Consider the following 21,582-nt stretch of genomic DNA (forward strand, 5'->3'; position numbering starts at 1 on the left):
TGTGTGTGTGCTTCTCTGTGTCTGCTGAGATCAAACCCCTCACAAATGCACACCCCAGAGAGTGCTGTGTTTTCTCCCTACTTCATACTGAGCTAGTTTCAGCTAAAGACAGTCATCTGCAGCAGCTACAAAGCTTAAAGGAATCCACATCATCTTCAGGGATATTTGCATCCACTTAAACCATCAGCAGGCAGAAATGTAGTGTGCGCTACAGAGCACCAAGTTCTTCCATTGCAACAGTCTGCTTGCACAGTGGGATGCTGGGTGCTGCAACAACATTTGCTTTGTGGCTCTATTTGAGGGATAGCTTCAGGGAAAATCTTTGGCCTTATATAAATTGGAATAAAAATGGGCACTTGGGGCCATATAATGTATATCAATGTCAGTAGTCAGTAACAAATCCTGGGCAGAAGATGTAATAGGTTTGCATAGTCTTCTCCCTTCCAGCAATGCATCTTTTCAGGACTTGTTGAACTAAGAGGGATCATTGTGTTTGATAGACTTAGATTGGTGCACTAATCATACTCCAAAAAATTATCATGTAGTATTCCAAAACAATTTACAGTATTTTTACCTCTACAGTACCATATATCAATCAATTTCAGACTGAAAGTTATGCTTTCCATGAAAACTTTGGTTTTAAAACTTCTGCTGGATAATTTCAGTGAGTGAACATTATTTCCTCAATATTATTTTGCATTGGACTTTGGACCAGTTCTTATTAATTGACAATGTTTTATCTGATTTTCCAATTGCTTTGGACACTGGACCCTGTGAAATAGAAAAAGACCCATGATGACATCACTGTTCTCCTCCTCAGGTGGCTTTAACTTAGATGTAGAGAACCTCAGTGGACATTATAAGGAAAAAAAATTAAGACCTAAATCTCATGTTTCATTTTATTACTCAGTCATTAATGATGTCTGTCTGAATTTTCAATGTCTGCTTTAGTTTTAGCAATTGTAATTAACGATGTATCGGCTTCAAACTTTATCATTCCATTTATTCATGGTTCTTTATGAGCTTGTTTAAAATATGATGGAATAGTGCAAGTTTTCACATAGGTATTTTACAGACCTCCCTGAATGTTGAACTTTAGTGTGAGTTTTGAATGTCTATAGTCTATATCATTTTATCCCTCATAAATTCAACAAATAATGTGGAAAACTTTCAAAATATATTGAAAGCCGTGCATACTAGAGTAGCAACAACCCAGAGCTCCATTGATGCCTCTAAAAAATGTAATATGTTGGGAGGTTTTTGAGATTCAAAAATCCCATTTTTTGGAGAGATTACTTATGTTTACCGAAAACACTTTAACTCTTCACTGGTATATTATGCTTGATTATGAATGATTTGCAATTTCAGTTTTACCACTTTTAACCAAATTAAATAATATCTCACATTTCCCAGGTAAATCTGGAATCTCTTTTTAAATATCAGCACCACATTATCCTTCTTCCATTCCTATACCACTCTGATCTTGAAGTAATATTGCCATGTATAATATTTTGAAAAGATCATTATTCAACAGCTCAAATTGTGCAACTCACAATTCAGAGCCAAAGGAGCAGAGCAGAATTTGAGACAATAGTGTGACAGAAATACCTTTAAGAAGCAGGGCAGAAATAAGCACATACATATTTCTGCTGCAAAGCTGAGTAGGATGGCAACTTCTGAAAGAGACACCAGTGTGTGGTGCAAATGTCAAGGTGAAGTATTCACTGTGAAAATGCAGTGAAAATTGCTAGTAGCTTTGTTTCGAAGATTCTAGGATTCTGTGCTGGAAAGATCAAGTACTTGCCTTGACCCAAAGAAAAAGTTGCAGTCACTTAACAATATCAAAATATTTTCTCTGAGAGTATGAACAATACTGCCAAAACATAGCCATGGCATAAGCATCCTTTTATCTCCATGAAATATGAATTCTGTATTTTAAACAGCTAGCTCACAGTAATTTCTCAGTTTCACCCAAGAATTACCAAATGACTAGATATTTCATGGTTATTCAAGGAAGAAATAGATGTGGGTAAAAAATAATAAAGTCAGACTACCAAAAGCAATAGTAATCTCAGGGCTTTCAGCAGAGGGGGAAACCACTAGTGCCACAAGGAACCCCAGGGGCAGCTAATAAAAGGATGCCAACAGTTGCCTCACATTAATATTCTGGATGCCCAACTTGAATGGAAAAGAGACATTCAAACTACTATCTTCAAACCTTCTCAAATTTTCAGGATTAAAAACATTTATTCCTTTTCCTTGGAAGAGGAAATGTTTTTCAGATATTGAAACAAGTGAGGCTAACTACATCTACAGAACAGTCTGCCTCCCCACTGAAACTTTGTTTTAGGTTACATCCCAGTATTTTAATTTCTTTAATAGACACTACTGTAGGGAATCATTAAAATAAATAGGTAATAATGCATCTAGTGCCAGGAGGAGTTTATCTATGAGTGCTGTAAAAGTGTCTATTACAGTGAAACTCTATCCTACACCAACAAAAGTACAATTCAGATCAAGTCACTTTCATCTGCAAAGAAATCAGAACTGAATCCAGAATATATTAGGCTGCTCAGTCACTGAGACATGACAAGCTGTTTACCACTTATAAGAAATCCACTGATCAAAACTATGTAGAATCTTCAGATATAAAGTCCCTGCTGTTAGCTTTCATTTTTGATATTTGTTAGTTCTGCTTATACAGCTATAACACAAAATAACCTCTTATCATTAACAACGTATTATTTTACTTTACTCCACAATGAAGTAGCCCAATGTACAGTACGGAGGCTGAGTAACTTTCTTCAAGTACATTGCTGAGACAACCCTAATTAGAAAGCAACAGATTTTAAATCTTTATTTAGGCTGAAGGATACTAGTGGGCACAGAGCAACAAATAAGGAGCACTAGGTCAAAAAGTGTTTGGAGGGGTTAGGCATGTGACAATTGTGTGAGTCAGATTTCCCAGCAGTGGATTTTGTAAATGTGGTTTGGAAATGAGAGCCATTTTGAATGGCTGCCTATCCCACAAGACTGCCCTTTACACAAGGCCTCAGCTCTCCTGGGCTGTATGTCTTCCCTTCTCTTCTCCTGCAGTTTTTTCCTCCCACTGTTCTGTAGAAGAGTTGCATGCACAACTTGACAACTCAAGATTGAGGATGCTTCTGAAATCATCTGCGATGCCTGCTGGATATCAGCTACTGCTGTTTGATACTCAACAAATAGAATATTAATCTTTATGCAGCATAGCTGCATAAAGGATCAATCAAGTAGGCTGCTGGGGATTAGAAGAGAGAAATTGCAGCCTCGGATCAGAGTTGTTATCCATTTATTCTGGAAAGCTGTCACTGACCAGATGTTTCAGAGGGAAAGAGAGCCTATGGTACATGGACACTCTAAGTCAGTCAAAATAAGACCAAGGGAATTTAAAATAATATCTTTCTGTGAAGCTGTTAGAAAAGATCTCTATCCCCCTCTTAAACCACAACCATAATTCAAGATTTCCCTTTCCTCTTTTTGCACAGGAAGAGAAACAGAGATTTATCTGCCATAGCTTGTCTTCCAATTATCATTACTTTCTGACAAATAAGAGTCATTATTTAAAACTGCTTATTTCAAATTATATTTTAAAGTGTTCTGTTTCCCTTAAGCAATTATGGATACTTGAAAAATATTGAGTCTTATTGTAATGGTTTAGATCAAATGAGAAAATGATAGTGATAACACCATATGATTTAGAGATAGGAAGTTCAAACCCAGTGGGAGGTGTCTTTTAATTCAAAATGCTATTTCTCTCAATAGCAAAAGAATGAATAAATGCTGAAAGGATAATTATATTTATCAACATAAAAATATTGAAATATTCTTTTGTTCAAGAAGCAAAACAAAATATTCTTTGAAAACAAATTTCTATGAGACTGCCTTCACTGTGAATCTTAAATGATGATAGAAAAGTATTTTGTTATCATTTCCTTTATGCTCATGTTCAAATTTATAAGTAATATCTTGAGATTTATTAATTGTCTCACAAATCAAAATATAATGACTAAATTTAACATGTAGAGGCAGTTTAATTCTTATTTGTATTTAGATTTTGTTATTAAGTGTGAATAAGTGGGCTATAATGCATTTAAAGTATTATTTTAATATGTAATATGTTTTAGAAATGCATTTGGTTTACAAATGCTGTACACAATAATTAATATACTTTAGTAAAGGTAGAAAGAGAGCAATTCTGTGACTTCCTTACAGTATGTCATTTGTAATTTTGTTTCTTTGCATGTTACAAAAGTCATAGTCATAGTCAAAATCTGTCATGGTCAGGAAGAGAATACCCCTGAGATCTGAGGTCATTCAGTCTCCACAGTCTGAGACCCAGCCTGTACAAATGGTGCCATTCTCACTGGATAAATCTGGAATTCACTCAAATCTTTATTTCTTAATACAGATATGTTTCTTAATATCATCTCCCATACCACCTGAGCACCTAGTGAAAGAAAGGCACCTCTAGATGTTCATGCAAATAGGATAGGGTCAAGGAAACGTGAGGCCAGAAGAATTAATCAGTAAAAACAATACTGAAAGCTCATGATAAACAATCAATGCCCTGGTCCTGCTGGCCATCCTACTGCTGATACTGGCCATGATGCCATTGGCCTTGCTCAGCTGCTGTTGACCAGCATCCCCCGGTCCTTTTCTGCTGGGCAGCTTTCCTGCCACTCTTCCCCAGCCTGTAGCCCTGCCTGGGGGTCCCAGGACAGGACCCAGCCCTTGGCCTTATTGAACCCAAACCATTGGCTTCAGCCCATCTATCCAGCCTGTCCAGATCCCTCTGCAGAACCTTCCTGCCCTCCAGCAGATCAACAGTCCTCCCCAAAGAAGTGTCATCCATTAATCTACTGAGGATGTACTTGTTCCCCTTGTCCAGATCAACAAAGATGATCTGGACTGGTCCCAGTACTGAGTCTTGGAGAACTCTACTAATTCCCAGCTGTTAATAGCTTCATTCACCTCACTTTTGGGCCCAGTCATTCTGTCAGGTTTTAGCTCAAAGAAGACTGCACCTGTTCAAGCCATGGGCGGACAGCTTTTCCAGGAGAATACAATGGCAATTAGTATCAAAGGCTTTACTGAAGTAAAATTTCATCTCAATCTCCCTAAGAAGTCTTACAAGAATGTTACTTGGCCCCATGGTGTTCATTTTTAAAGTGGTTTCAGACTTTGCTACTTCACTGCAAAAGGCCTTTTCTGCCTCATCTACATTATCTCTCAGGAAAAAAAAATAAAAAAAAGCAAAACAGTTCCCAAAGGGATGAACACAAGACCAATATGTTTCAAGTTTTCCACTGCAGCTCTATGCTTTCTAAGTGCTTCTGTACTTTGACATTGTTAACTCTCTCTCAGGCTTCCTGCTCCTGAGGTGTTTCAATCATATTGGAATCAGCCTTCTTGTTCTGCTATCACTGGATCTTATTTTTCTTTTTCCTACGTGGCCACATCTTCAGTTTTCTGAAGAATACATTTTCAACTGAATAGACTCCATTTCACCCTCTTCAAAAGCTGAATTTTTTTTAGCTTTCCTTGTCTTTTTGTTAAGACTTCATGTATTTTATCTAAGACACCAATACTTACATAGTTTAACCCTCTAAATGCTGCCTGCATAGATTTCACTCATTTGACTGTATCTTTTAATTTTTTCTTAAAAAGTTTTTTTCAATTTTTCATTTTGTTCTCTCTTTGTAGCAAAAACTATTGCAGAGCATATTTTGACTTGGTTGCTTTATTAAGAATGTTAGAAGTAAATACATTATAATCATTGACACAATGATAAAATTTTGTACTGAGCTCTGTGCTTTACTAGTTCCTTTCTTACCTTGTAAATTTACCTGTGAGAATATAATATTGCTCCATTTCAGGTGTCTTAAAATGTATTTTTCCTATTCTGTCTTAATGACTCCATGCTAATTTAACTATGTCTCTCTCAGTGGAGCTGAATGCTCCTTGTATTACTTTTTGTTCTGCCTTGATGTGATTTCCCTTAATATGTATTTGCTACTTTCATTCTCCTGGCTGGCTGATTTATTGTACTGATCTTGTACTGTTTTCATTTGTTCTGTTTGGGATTTGAACCCATAAGGATTTTTTGTTTTCCAGTTAGGCAAAAGACATATTTATCTGCTTGACTCTAGGATGCCACCTCTACCAAGAAAAAGGAGTGCCTTGGTCTGAGACCTTCTCCTCCTTATTCCATATCTGCAAAGATATCTGACTTCTGGGAATAGCTGTCTTCTCATCTTTTTGGAAAATGGCAGTCAAAATTATGGAATATCTAAACAAGCAAAAGACTGTAGGTGTGTTGGTTCCCCAGTCTGTTCTCCACAGTCCTTTTAAGGGGAAGATTTGAAACTAAATGAAATCCTGAGACACTATTAATATGAAGACCAGGCTTAAGACAGACTAGTTTTCTTTCTTCATTCTAGATAGACAAGAGAGTATTTCCTTCAAAGCAGAAAGTATTCTTAAGTAGGTATTGTATTTTGTTAAGAACATTTTGATACAAGAAAAGGTAGTGTCTGCAACAGTACCAAACAGCAGTTTAGCCTCATGACTCAAAAAAATCTTAAGAACTCTGAACACTTCCATGTCAAGTTTTGAAGCAATAATGTAAGACATGTAAGAGGTAAAAATGTAAGTATAAAATAGAAATATAGAAAATAAATTTTAAAATATACTCAAACCCTCATAATTTTGCAACATTGCAATGCTATAATACAAAAAAAAATTTTGATACAGTATATTTTGCTGAACATACTTCTGTGATAGTAAGTAATTTCTAATAATGTCTCTTGAGTAACTTTATCAATGATTCATTCAATAAAATTTATCCTGACCATGGGGTCTTAGTCCTGCTTTTGATGTCCTCTCAGGCTGCTACAAGATTATGGCAACAGAAAGCTGGAAGATTGTTCTCAGTGAAATTATTTGATCACTCCACCAAATTGAGAAAGCTGCCCTTCATGAGGATGCACATGACTTGGAATAATTTAGACCAAGGTGAATTACAATGCAATTGTTTTTTCAGTTTGCAGAATAACAAAATGAATGTAGTATGGGGACACAATAAAATTGTGACTCACAGGAAAGCTGGAAAGGTTCATTAAGTGTATCATGCTTGGACAAGGAGTGGTTTAGAGAGCCTACTATCCCTAGTGTATGACATGGGTCAATATAGCACCAATTCAGAAATTACACACTTACAAGGATGTTTTAGAAACCTCCAACACACTGGAACAGAAATATCAAAATGAGTTAAGATAATCCCACTGAAACACTGGAAAAAAGCACAAATCATTCCAGTTGTTCACAGTAGTCTAAGCATTTTTTTTTGATGCTGTGAAGAAACCTTTCAAAATAGGAAGTGTGTGAGAATGATTAGAATAGGTTTGTAGTGAAGATCTTTCTATATTTTTCATCCTTCATCTGAAAAAAAAAAGGAAAAAAGAAGAAATAATCACATATTTACAAAGTGTAGTTGTGGTGTAATTTGAATGCCAGAAAGCTGGTACCTAAGTGAGATGTTTGTTTCAATTGTTCCAGCTGTATGTTGCCAATGTAGACTTCAGTTTAATTGCAGGCATTCTTTAAAATAAATAGTTATCTGTCATTGTCATTCAAAAATGATAAAACATTAAAATAGATGCAACATTCAGCACTACTTAGACAGATCTGAAAACATTTTAAAAGTATCTATCCTGTAGTCTTTAGATCACAGAATTTTATGCATTTTCTAGAAAGACCTTGCTGATCAAAATATAAGCCAAATTACACATAAAGTATTTTGAGCTGGTAGAGGAAAAGAGGAGACGCCTCCTTATTTCCACATTTTCCTGAAATTGGAAATGTTACAGAGATGTTTGTCAGGCTGTGTCATCAGTCAATGAATAGCACAGAGATAGTGAGATATCAAATGGCATCTTTCCACAAGGGGGAAATCCAGAAGTCTCCAACTGGATATGTAAAGGAAAAGTGGATATGGCATGTTACTTGGCTCTTTAGGAGAGTCATATATATAACAAAAATATTCTCTAATGATCAAGAATGACCAAACACCAAATTAAGGGAAGTATCTTTTGGCAACCTATGAAAAAGATCCTTTAAGTGTAGCGTATATTACAAGTATAATATACCACAGCATTGTATGAATTTGGTTGTCTGTCAGCCAAATTTAAAATTATCAAATACCTCCCCATCTTTTTTCTTTTTCTTCTGCGTCTGTACAAAGTTTCTGTGACATAAATTATATTCTGTCTAAATATTTTTCCGCATATTCTTTCCTACATATATACTTGCTAGCCATTGCAGGAGCAGCTAAAGGACACAGCGTGTGGAGGGACACAACTGAAGATAGTAGAGTCACTCTGTAAATGAAAAAGGTGAAGAGCAGCAGGTCACAGATGCTGCGAGCAATAAGTGGATTCATTTGTTGATCATGGGATTTACACAAAATATGTACATCACTCTGGCTTAGTGATTCTGACATGTTGCTCCTTATAGTACCTTATTGTTGATTTAACCAAGTTTCCTCTGTTGCAGGAACTTTACCTTAAACCATTTTCCCTCAAAAATCAGAAGGAAAAAAAATCTGTTTCCCTGGGTCATTCTTTATCTAACCCACCTGCAGATAAAAATATAATGAAGCTTTGCATAATATTTTAGATGCAAGATATACTAAGATAAATTTTGCAACAAAGCAGAACCACTGCTACATCTACCCAGACCTTTTTGTAAAACTGCAGCAGAGAAGGTGTGAGAAAGGTGCTGTCCTTTTCCATATAAACACAAACACTTTCTTATAGCCACAAGTAAGCTAATATTCATTACCCCTTCGCAACATAATTTATAGCAGCTACTCTCAGGTGGAAATGCTTAGAAATTGAATAGATTCATCACACATCATAGTTTTCAAATCATATAATTTAGAAGATGTTTGTGTGATAGGGTTCTAAGGATGACATTTAAGATCTTCTAACTGTGTCTAGGGAGGCTTTTCATTGAGATTGCTTTTCCTATATCTATCTGATACTATGTGTGCAGTCTGTTTCATTGCAAATAGTGATTGGCCTGTTTGTACAGTACCAGTCATGTTAGACCTGATCTGATTGGAGACAAGAAGTGCTCTCTTTACTTTGTGAGTTTCAGGAATAAGTGTTTTTAAAGGTAGGAATGATTTCTCACAACTAGGATAGCCATCAGATCTGCCAATTAAAGCAGGGAAATCCGGTCTACCTAACTACTCATGGTGTCAGGACAATTTCCCAAGAGGTTTCTTCAGAGCAGTCTGCAGGAAAAAATGCAACCCAGACTGTTACCCTGTGGAGCATTGTCCCAGTGTGCTCCTCCTGGACTCAACCCAACCTTGCTGTTTACACTGGTATGCCAAGCCCATCTGGTTTCACTAAGTTCCTCTAGGTTTTACAAGGCTCCAGCCAAATTCTTTGGCTCCAGCTTGCAGAATGCGTTTCCAGGGCAGAGGATCTTTGTCTGCTATCACTTTATGGAAATGGATCTCTAGCTATAAAAACAACTCTGAGTCCCCTAGAGGTCCCTCTGCATCCTTAAAAAGCTTAGCTTGGTTCTTTCTTGGATCCTTACACCTGGTATTGAGGTCAGAGTAGATAGCTTTAGCACTCTAGTATAACTTAAAACTCTATGAAAAGGACCACATGCTTTTTATTCTCTCATAGTTTGGGACTCCAGACTGTGGGAGTGCATGTCATCTGAAGAATGGAGATACAAATTTTTCAAGACACTTCTAAACCAACATCTCTTCTATCTGGATAACCCAGAAAAGAGTAGGAGCAAATCCAGTAAGCATCTACTGACTGTTTTTTTCATTCATTCACTCAGTCACTGAGACGGAAGCAAACTTCTAAAAAATAGTAGTCAGCAGTGCCCACTTTTTTCTTTTTTTTTTTTTTTTTTAAGGAATAATTAGATTAGGACTTTTGCTTTACACATAGTTTCCTATCTGAAGGCAACATCCCTTTGCACATCTGGGCCAGCAATCAGCCGACCTCTTCCTACACAAGACAGTGTCCAATGGATTCACTTACAATTTCCCCCTCCCAGCTCTTGTGTTTTCAGACACATAGCACAGCTACCTCCTTTTTTTTTTTTTTAAATTTTTTAAATTTTTTTGTGTATGGACTTTTTTTACTCCCTAGAGTGAGGTCCCTGCAGCAGACCTAGAGAAAACTGCTTTTGCTGAGGATGCTGTCATTGTATTTCTGTGTTTTGTCAAGATATACCATTTGCTGATGGTCACCAGCAGGTGTTCTGAATGACATCATGGTGACTAATTTAAAAGCACTGAAGTCTTTTATCAATTACACCTATACCTTTTGGGATAAGGAAAATTGGTTTTTCCAAATGGCTGACATAAATATACACACACACATGTATATATATATATATATACATGCATATATATACACATATACATATATATACATATATACACATATATATACATAAAATAAAAATAAAAATAAACATATAAATATAAATATAAATATAATATAAATATTAGATTTAAAAATATACACTTAATATGAATCTTATACAAAGTGATAACTCCAACATAACTCAGAACACTTTAGGTAATATGGGAAGAAATTAGGCACTAATTTTGAATCTCTGAGGCTCAAATTCCAGTTAAATTTGAATTTCTGTGACAGACAGATTTTAATTTCCCTCTCAAATATTTTCTTTATCCCATGATTTAAAAACTAATTTCATGTTGTTTATCCCTCCCCCTTTTTTAAGTTGAATATCAAATTGGGTTTGAAGCCTCTCCTGATTTTCTAAAAACATCTCTCTGTATTTGTAAAGTTATACGTATTTTTTCTACTGAAGCAATAATATCAAAATCAATAAGAACTGTATGGGTGGGTAGTTGGTAGCTGTCTAAAGTAGCAAGTTTGGTTAAATAATTTGTGCTGAGAATGTAATTTCCAACCTAGAGCCATTTTAGGATTTGCACTGAACAGTCATGTAAACAAAACCAAGAATGAACTGTTCCCAGGAGCAGACTAGGAGCCATGGACGATTCTCAAATAATTTTGCAGTAACTTTCTCTTTGGCTGCCCTCACAACACATTAGAAAATATCACCCCTTTCAACTTTTGCCATGTTACTTTTCCTAAATACAGGACACTCAGAACACAACAAGTGGAAATATTCTTGATCAAACTTCTATGCATGAGAGGAGAGGTTTTATTTATTTTCTGATATATTTATAAAATGCCTGGCATCATAAACAGATCAAATGGTGCCTAATCCTGTCATACCATATAATCCAAATATCAAGATATCAAAATCAGATATCAAAAATGGGTTCTAAAAAGAACTAAGATTCCAGAGAAATAAAAATTATGCATACTAAGGCACTCAAAAATGTATCAAAGGAAGATTTCTAGATTGCTAGAGATTTCAAATAATCTCTAGCCATTGATTTCTATAGAAAGAGCAAGAAGTTTCTGATTCAATTGTACCTGTAAGATCACAATAGTGGTTATGGTATGACGAACAACATAGGAGACAACCTGAAACACATTTAAGGTTCTAGAATGTTAGTAAGATCAGTAACTATGTGGGACAGAGGTGAAAAAATTTCTTCAGTTTTAATAATTTTGGGTAGGTTTCCTATGGTGTGAATATTATATAGTGTACAGATGTATTATTTACATTAGATATTTCTATAACATTCCTGTTCCAGTCAAAGTACAGAATGCACAATGCTCTCATAGCCAACATTTTTCAACATCTTTCTGTTCCTGTTCAGTGGATACTCCTGCAAGTTGTCTACTGCACACAATTGTGACCTGCTCCTCATGTTATTTTTTCTACAGTACTTGCCACTGATGTATTTGAGTGCTTCATAAACAATTCCTTTATCATCACAACACCTCTGTTGAGAGCATTGCCTCTTTTTTATGCACAGAGAACTGAGGAACAGAGAGGCAAACCTGAAAAGTGTACTTGAATGTGGAGTGGCTAATCTGAGGTGTTTAAAATGTGATTATTTGCATCTTAAGGTATGACAGAGAAGTCTATTTAAACGTGAAGTGCAGCTTTAGCTACAAACAAGAGTGCTCAGCATTTCTGCAAAGCAGATGCCAAGGTGGAGATTGATACAGAGAAGACAGGCAAAAAGTGGGCCAGTCCCCCACTGTGCCAGTGGGGACACAAGCCCTTTGCTGTGCTTTGGGTCAGTGGCAAGAGCCTTCTTTCCCTCCTTGCCTCAGCACCCTGGCTGCTCTGGGGAGGCAGCAGGAGAATATGGTCTGGAAGGAAACTATGTCACATTCAAACCAGGCACCTATCTGGATGATCTGAGCATTTATGAGAGCAGAGTAAATGTTATTAATCCCCTGTTTAACATCAGTGGCTCTCTATGAAATCTTTGTGAAAGATAGTGATAATGTTCCTTACAATGAGAAGGAAAATTTGCAGAACACATTTCACATTTTTAAAAAAACTCTGGACATACTGTCTTGGGTGCCAAAAAAAAGGTGACTGGAAATGGCTGGAAATTGGGAAGGCAATTGTCAGAGTATTTTTTGATTGTTTAATGCTGCATCCTGAAACCTTAATTTTCATTCACTAGAATTTACATGAAAAAAAAAGTAAAATCAAAAATAGTATAAAAATTGTTTGTATTGGACCCCTTCACTAGAACAATTTTAAAAAGTATGAAATTTTTTTATCTAAGCAGAGTTTAAAGTAATGTCGCTTGTTTCCCTTGAGCTACACATGTTGGGGAAAAATGTTCAAATTTGGTGACAGGAATCCTTAAGAGCTCATATACACTCACTTGCATAGCAAGTGGTGTCAAGAGTGTACATTTAATTTAACACCAACATCCCAATTATGAAAAATGACCTTCAGAGCAGTTCTGAACAAAAATATTGACATGCTTTGAAAGAAAAATAATGGAAACAAAATCCCTTAATTTTCCAACAGTCAAATTTTGTTCTGCTCTGTGGTATTTTTATGTCTCCAGCAATAGGAAAATATTTGTTTTCCATTTTCAGTCCAAGATCGTCATGCTGAAAAGGTTATCATAAATAAATAGGCTAATTGGTGCATGATCACCTGTCATTTTACAGGATTAAGATTACTAAAAATATAATTGCAGGAGAGGGAGAAGCAAAATTTTGTACAAGCACTTAAGACTCAAATAATTTGTGCATCCAGTTTTTGGCAGACACAGTGGCACCCAGCTCCCTGCGCACCCATTGAAAATCTCAGCCTACGTCCGTGCATACAAAATATTTTCTGTTTTCAGACATGTATTAGCACTGTTCGAATATTATGGAATGTTTTGCTGTGCTTTACATCATTCCAAGTGATTTTTAAACCCCCACCTTCCTTCCTGAGTGCTGCCAGCTGTAGATCAGAATTCATCCGTGAGCGCTGTTTTGGAGCAGTAAAAGAGGAGAAGAGAGCAGTATGCAGATAAGCCCGGCATCCAGGCAGGCAGGCTGGTGAAGGTCATTTACTGTCGAGTGCTAGGGACAGGAAAATGCCAATGCCACAAAGGGATTCTGCTGGGGACTCAGGGAGGACAGGAATCACTAGGTGGCAGAAGCGCTCCTTCTGCTGCTCCTCCTACCCCGCGTGGTGTGGGCTGTAATTAGGTCAATGCATGGTGAAGTAGGACTGGGTGATAAATAAAGTAGGTTTTCTCTCTCCTAGTACACACTGCAGCTTAATTTCGCTTTTTTTTAATTTTTTTTTTATTTTTTTTTTGGGGGTGGTGTTACAAGGTGGATTAAAACTTTTAAAGGAAAAAAAAAAAAGCCCTCTTGCCAAAGTAAATGAAATTTAAACCCAGTGAGGAGTAACAGCAAAAAAGAAGAAATAAAAAAAAGGGAAAGATGACTCCTCTCTGGTGACATTGATATTCTGTTCAGAAGAACACTGAGGAGGGGGAGGGCTGTGCAGAGATGTGTGTTAAATCTCAAATCCAAACAGGCAAAATGTGCAGTTTTGCCAACTCTGGTGCAAAGCAATAACCTACACTTTTTTCCTTGAGGTATTTTTGTAATTTTACTAAGAAAAAGCCAGTTTTAGTCAGCAAAATATGACTGATTTCCCCTTCCAGAGATCAGAGTAATGTATCTCACTCTGGAGGTGGTACTGAAGGTCAAAGATGAGATAACATCTCCTGCATCACTTAATCTCCATCTAACTGGGAGCCACACTACCCCAGAGCTCAGTGTCAGCTCATGGAAAGGAAGGTAAAAGTTGTCAGAACAATTATTACAGAGTGTGCTTAATCAGATTCAGAAAGCTGTTCTTTGTGGGTTAAATCATGTTAATGACTCAATACTATTTCCAGAGAAGTCAATGCAAACCTCCCTTTGATTTGACTAAGATCAGATTTTGCCCTCAGTGCAACATCTGACTTCCCAAAAGACATTACAGAGAAGTATATTTCAAGAAGAGGAAGACAGAGGACAGAAATGAACCTCTTCCTCTCTTGGTTTTCTACACCTAAATGTTCAGGGAGAATAACAGACTTACTTAGAACAGAAGATGACCTAGCTGAAAGGAAGAGCATAAAAATATCAAGAAAACAAACAACATTATATGTGCTAAAACATGATTTAGGCTGAATCTGAAATTCTGCCTGGACTTAAAATGGCGATGCTTAAACATGATGCTGCAAATGTGTCCTAAGAACAGGAACCCTGAAAGCTCAGATCACTCCTCTATTTCATTCTCCAGGTGCTTACTTGTACTGTTTTGGCTTGGGGGCTTAGGTAAACAACTCTTGCTTAAAACCCAGTGGGAATTTAAGATAGGTAGAATGCTGCAGAAAGTCACAATTTGTTCAATTTATTTAAATGTGGACAACTTACTTTGACAGGATCTGGTTTTAACAATGCACTTTTATTTACTTCAGTTTTTAAACACAGTATGGGATTGTGCCTGTGGCCAGTTAATACAATATCCCAAAGATATAAAATGAGAGGACAATTTTAGTGGCATCAGATTAAATGTGGATGAGGATATTTGGTGTATCTCAGTTCTGGCCAATAGGAGCTGCTACAACCAGGTCTGATCTGCAGTGGGACAGTGTCTCCCCTGAAGAGTACTTGTCACCTTCTGCACACAGCCACTCCTGCAGTGGCTTCCTTGGCTCTCTAAGTTACCATATGGATTTTGAACAAATGAAGATTCTTTTTTAATGTACAGCGAAGTAGGTTGGACATTCCTATCTTAACTGAAGATTCCCTTAGAAAAGAGAAGTTCTAAATTCCTCCTTTAAGTGGGTGAGATACCTCCTTTTATACAGAGATTTCCTTTTAATCCCCTTTCTACACAGAACTAGGAGGGATCAGCTTACAGCTTAGGACACTTCAGTGAGGAAAACCTCAGCCCCTTTCCAGCTTTTATTACCCTAGCCGGAGCAGGACTCTGAGTTTCCAGGTGAATTCTCTGACAACTAAACTGCTCTCTAAATGGTGGGCACAAGTCTAATAAATCATCTGGCTTCTAAAAGCAATGCAGTGAACTCTGCTCTTCCAAGGGTACATGAAAGCAAACATTTCATGGACTCAGGTTTCCTTTGTTCAAAGGAAGCATGGGAGCTGAGATTTTCCTTGCTCAGTGTTTTTCAGCGATACCTGGTAATTTTGGGAGTGATCACATTGTACTACATACTGCTGAAATCCTCATGGACACCAAATTGGATAGCAGTGCCTGAAAGACATTGCTGACTTTCTCTTTAGAGATGCTGAAGTCCTCTATTGGACCTAGGGCTATAAATTTGTTGTTTATCACAGTTAATGAATTTAAGTAGGACACCAACTACATTAGCATATAGATGCTGCTTTGAATTTCAGAGTTTTGAATAAGTTTCAGACAAGAGGGAAAGATACAATATAGTTCTGGTATCTATAACACCATTCTCTCTGAGATGTGGGTTGGTATTCTCTGGTGGGAATCTTAGTTATCACAGCACAAAAGTGAAAGGCCTGAAAGGATGTGTTAATATTAGACACATAATTCAAACCCTCAGGTGGAGATCGCTTTGGAAGAGTTAAAAGAGTGTTAAAACAGTAATTCCCACCATCTTCATTTCTCATGTACTTCTTACTACACACTTCTTAGGTGTGTTTCACCATCGAACAACTAGTAGCATCGCAGCAAAAAACTCTATTGCTGAAAGATTTGGTCAGGTATGGGAAAGATCACTTTCACCAGTGTCATTACAGTCTTCAATCTCCAGCAACACCTGGAGACTTCATCTAAAAATTGTTGTCCTTGTGTTTGATGTGGAAATCACAAAAAGTTAGTTAACTGCTTGGACTAGTTTAGTCAACCTCTACACTTGCTTGAAAACTAACTATGTTGAGGACTAGAGTCCTTCCAACAAATCTGGTTTTACCAACAGATCAAGATGCATAGAAAGGAGAAAGATAGTGGTAACAATGGATGTGGATAGTGGACTCTTGCCTACGTGTGGTCCCTCACAAATGACAATACCAGGACAGGAGAGCCATCAGAATTTCTCTCTTAGAAATTCTCAGTGTAAACAAGAGCTGACTGTGGATTTAGAATGCTAAACCTATTATTTGACAACTTAGATCCCAACAGGATTATTTTTGTTACTACTAAGCTGGAATCTGATGTAGAATAAGAGTTGGATATTTTTTTCCTTGGTATTTTTAACTGCTCTTGAAAACATTTTGTTGAATAGTAGGAGTGGTTGGTACATTTCCAATTTGGAACTGCTTAGCTCATGAGTTCATAAAATAGCTGCTACAACTGAAAAGTACTGCAGCAGCCCAGAAAAAAAAATAGAGTAAACTCTGCAGACTTATAAACACATTATTTTTTCTTCTTAATTGAGGTGCAGATGTTGAAAAGAAAACTTGTGGACATAAAAGAAATTTGCTTACTTTTAAACAAAACTCAAATATTTTAGTTCTTTTACTTGAATGGTGTTATAGAAATTCTAATTGCTATTTTACAGTTGTGTTATGTGGTGCATACTATAGTGTGTATAGAGTTAGTGCTGTGTTACTAAATCACTAATATAAAATAAGATGCATTTAAGTTTCATCATGTCAACTATTTTCCTACAAGAACAAAATCTTTGTGGTAAGGGAAGAATTTGTGTATTGTGTATTCAGTGCTCTGCTTCCTTATGAGAATCAACTCAGAACAGAGATGCCTAATCTTTCAGGCAGTTCTAGCCACAGAGTCTGGGATGGGACCATGTCAGTGTCAGCAATTTGTCATACACTTGCCTCATGATCTGGCGTACACATGTGCATTACAGAAACATCATGAGTAGATATACAACACCTTCCCTCTCGTTGTATTTTCCAAATCCATAAATGCTTGAAGTATCACATGACCAGATGTGTGTACACTCATCACTCCCAGTGTCATTGCCAGATGTGTAGGCTTATTGCAGAGGAGAACTCTGAAAACCACATACAACAGCATCTAGCACCAGCTTACCCACAAAAGCTGGGCTGCTTCTACCTCAAGACGTCTATTTCTATCCTAAGAAACCCGTTCAGTGCACAAATATTTTGGGATGGCATCATGTTCTGGCTGTCACATCAGTTTAAGCAGATGTATTAGTTTCCATTTATAGAACAAATGGACTTTGTGGATAAAAGATACAGCTACTTGATTTCAAAATCAATTTTTTTTTGTGCTGAACAGGTGAGTATTGGTCCACTCATTCATTAACTACTGCATGGGAATGAGATGGTTTGTTCAGCAGAGATATCAAACTGTGGTGAACAGGTTGCTGCAGTTTTAGTGATGAACTTAATTGGCATCCAGTGACAATAAAATAGCAGAGGGCACTGCGGGTCGAACTTCAACTCTATCAGCAGAGCCCAGTGGGGAATCTTCCAGAGTACCTGCTGCACTATTGTTCTCTCTATTCAGTACTATCAGCACCTCCCTTTCTGGTGAACACTAGGCATTTTCTTTTAAACCAAAAAGACTCACAAGAGGTTCTATGTGCCAGGATGGTGTAATAAATTATTTGCATAAGAAAGAGTGATTAGTCTCAAAAAATCTCCTTGAAAAGAAAGGAGTTGAATTTTCATCTTTAATGATAAAGTCTCATGCCACACTCTGTATCTCATTCTGAGTCTCCTATAAAATCATTTGATTAGAAAAGCAAAGGATAATTGGCATGACAAAAACAAGGACACAAGAAGTGAGGCATTATGTGCTGTTTCCACAAATATTGCTGCTAATTGTGTCAATTAAATTATCTAATCAGTCTACAGTAAATCACTTGAACACACACTAGCACAAATTCAAAGCATATGTTTCTATAGAGAAACTAATAGCTCCTAAAGAGTCAGAGTTTAGGAAAAGCCATCAGACATGGCATGAGCAAAGCATTTCTCTGATTTTAATTTTGATAATTATCAAACATACCTAAGTATTTTACAGATGATCCTGCTGCCTGGGAAGTGATCTGATAATAAGCTTTACACATGGCATGACAAAAACGGTCCTGGACATATCCTGAACATTCTAGGAAATAACCCAAATCCATGGCTGTATCATGGCAGGGCTGAGCTAACATTACAAAGCTCTTGTGAAAGGCAGGCCATATGTGCTGGCCTGTGCTCCCCAAGTTTGGAGCAGGGCACGCTGACCTGTAGCTACTGCACAGGCAGAACAGTAGAAGTGAAGCCTGTACTAGTCCATCAAATGTTCACAGGACCACCGTCTCATCCACAGGGTCCAGCTGTCAGGGAACTGCCCATGCCCAAACCTTTGAAACCTCTTGCAGCCCCCAAGTCAGATGCTTGCTGGGAACAGTTGCTGGCCCATCCTCACTCCCAAATATGCCCAGGAGTAGTTCAGGTGAGTGGTAGTTCATACAGGCCAAAACTACCTTGGGCTGTTCTATTGCTTGGACTGGCCAGGCAGTCCTGGGGTTCTCCAGCATTTTTACTTTTCTTGCGCACAAGCAGTCAATGGCATCCATTTTACTCTCTCCATGACGCACTCTCAGAGGATCACCATCATTTTATAGAGAGACCATAAGCAGATTGCAGACATTGGAATCAGAAGTTTGACTAAGAGACAAGTCCTTCTGCAATCTGAATCCTTTATCTGTATAAGATCTTCATCTGTAGCTATAAAAAGGAGCCTTTAGCTGTGGCCCCTCTCCTGCTGTTCTACACACATGGGTTGCCCAAACTGGTAGGCCAATAATCACCTTCATTATCAAGATGTCACCTTAATCTTTGGCAACATCCCGAGTAAGGTGTGTTGCCATGTGTGGAGAATGAGAATCATTTTAGAAGACTGAGGACAATGAAAAACTTGCATTCTGTTATTTGATACCTCCTGGAGGCAGTTGTTTCTAACCATAAGTGCAACATATCATAAACACTCCATAAACAAGGAGTGTTCAAAGAGTAGTTAGATACAGACTTTCTTGGGAAATCAGTTTGGAGGAAGCTTCTGGAGGAGACTGTCGTTTTTCATTTGTCACTATTTGTTGTCATTGCTCATTAATGTTTTGTTTGTCACATTTCATATGTTTAATAAGAAATTAAATTCTTATTCAGTTGTGGTGTGACAAAACTGCCTGAAAAACACATGCACACATGTATTTTAAATCTGACAAAATTAACCCTTTTGTCTGTCAAGGTGTCTAAGCATGATATTCTCTACTGTTTTTAAATATAGCTAATTTTTAATATAAGCATGTCTTACTACAAACTCAGAAGCTGAATCTCTATAGAATATTATTTAGATTGTATCAAATGATAATTGAGATGAATTTGTAAGTGGAAAAGTGGAATATGAGCACTAAAATAATTTAGTTTCCTTAATCATAAATTAAATTTTTAATCAAATATTGAAGCTGCAGAAATGCCCTCAGTAGTTTAAAGACCAAGTGAAAGAAAACTGTTAAAACTGGTGAATTGTTGAGACCTTTTTCAGCACTGAAAAGAGTTTTGTATAAGAACTTTTGTCCTCCGTTCAATAACTAGACACTCCCCACCAAAAATGGTGACATACCCAAAAGTCAGAGAATTTCTTACTTTCTTCATAACTAAAACTATTTCCTCATTTATTGTCTGAAGTGGAGGTACTAAAATTTTGGAATCAAATTTAATCACCAGATAGGGATATTTACAGTACTTAGAGATCCACAGCAATTTTGTGAATTGTATAATTTTTCCAGAAAGCTGTAATATCTGTGTGTGCCTCTATTCCTAAGTGCAGGAGTTTACTTCACAAAAATATCAGGGTTTAAACTAAGTGCTTATCTAACTTCTTGTTAAATAAATACCATACATTTATAAAAAATTGAGAGTGTTCATGTTTTAGGTCACGTTACTTTTTCTTTTTAACTGAAGATATTATATAATGGCACATTTGTTCAGGAACAAAGGTTTATTAAAACAGTATTTGTTGATGAGCTTCCAAGGATTGGGTGGGTCTTGTAGAAAGAAAGAAAAAATCTCGAGTATCTGTATTAACAGGGAAACACCCTACACCTTCATCATGGTCTGTTCTCTCTGAATAGTAACAATGATGCTTTGTTTCCCTCTCACTTATGGCATTATTGTAAAGCTTAATTTTTCATTTTTTATTTTTAATGAATTGTTTTCAGAATCTGTACTTATAGCAAAGCAAAAGTGAAGTGCTTGATTGTCCAGACAAATTATGGAAGTAGATGTTTTAAGAGTGAAAGTATCAGTTTTAGAAAGAGAGCCAAAATTTTATTGACTTAATAATCTTGTCTGCCTGCTGACCAGTCAGAAATAGGGATAGCCTTGGCACAATACTTGTAACCACAGCCCGGCAAATTTTTGTTTCCTATTCTGTCCCTCTCTACTTTGCCCAGTTAAAATGCACTGGAAGACTGGTTCAGTTTTGGGTACCCTGGTAAAGAAAAGACATTGGTGAACTAAAGCACAGTTTACCAAGATGGTCAGGGATGGAGCATGCAGCTGTTGAGGAGGGGCTGAGGTACCAGAGGTGGTTCAGTGTGGGACAGGGACAGTTGCAGAAGGACCTTACAGCAAACCTCAGCATCTGGGAGGGGCTTGGGAGGGAAGTTCAGCAAGAAGGCAGTGTGGAGCCCTTTACAGTGGGGCTTGGTTGGAGGGTAAGAGACAATAGGCTGGAGTTGAAAAAACAGGCTTGACTGGATGTCAGAAAACCCTTTTTTCACCATGACAGCAGTCAAGCAGTGGAACAGATTTTGTATTCCCCACCCTCAGGGGTGTTCAAAATCTAACTGGATGAAATCCTGAGCTACCTGAGCAGCTGACCCTGTTTTGAGTAGGAGATGGAAATAGACATTGCTCAAGGTCACTTCCAGCTTGAATGATTCTGTAATCTTGTGATTTTACAACTTCAAATAAAAGTGATTTACATATATTTATCCGCAAAAAAATTGAGCTGGAGAGCACTTTAATTTCATAACTACCAGTTGGCTCTTCATTCCTAACAGCTTAGCAGTTTTGCCCAATATTGGATCATAGAATCATTTAGATTAGA

Source organism: Motacilla alba, chromosome 3 (assembly GCF_015832195.1).
Source record: "Motacilla alba alba isolate MOTALB_02 chromosome 3, Motacilla_alba_V1.0_pri, whole genome shotgun sequence".
Classification (NCBI taxonomy): Eukaryota; Metazoa; Chordata; class Aves; order Passeriformes; family Motacillidae; genus Motacilla; species Motacilla alba.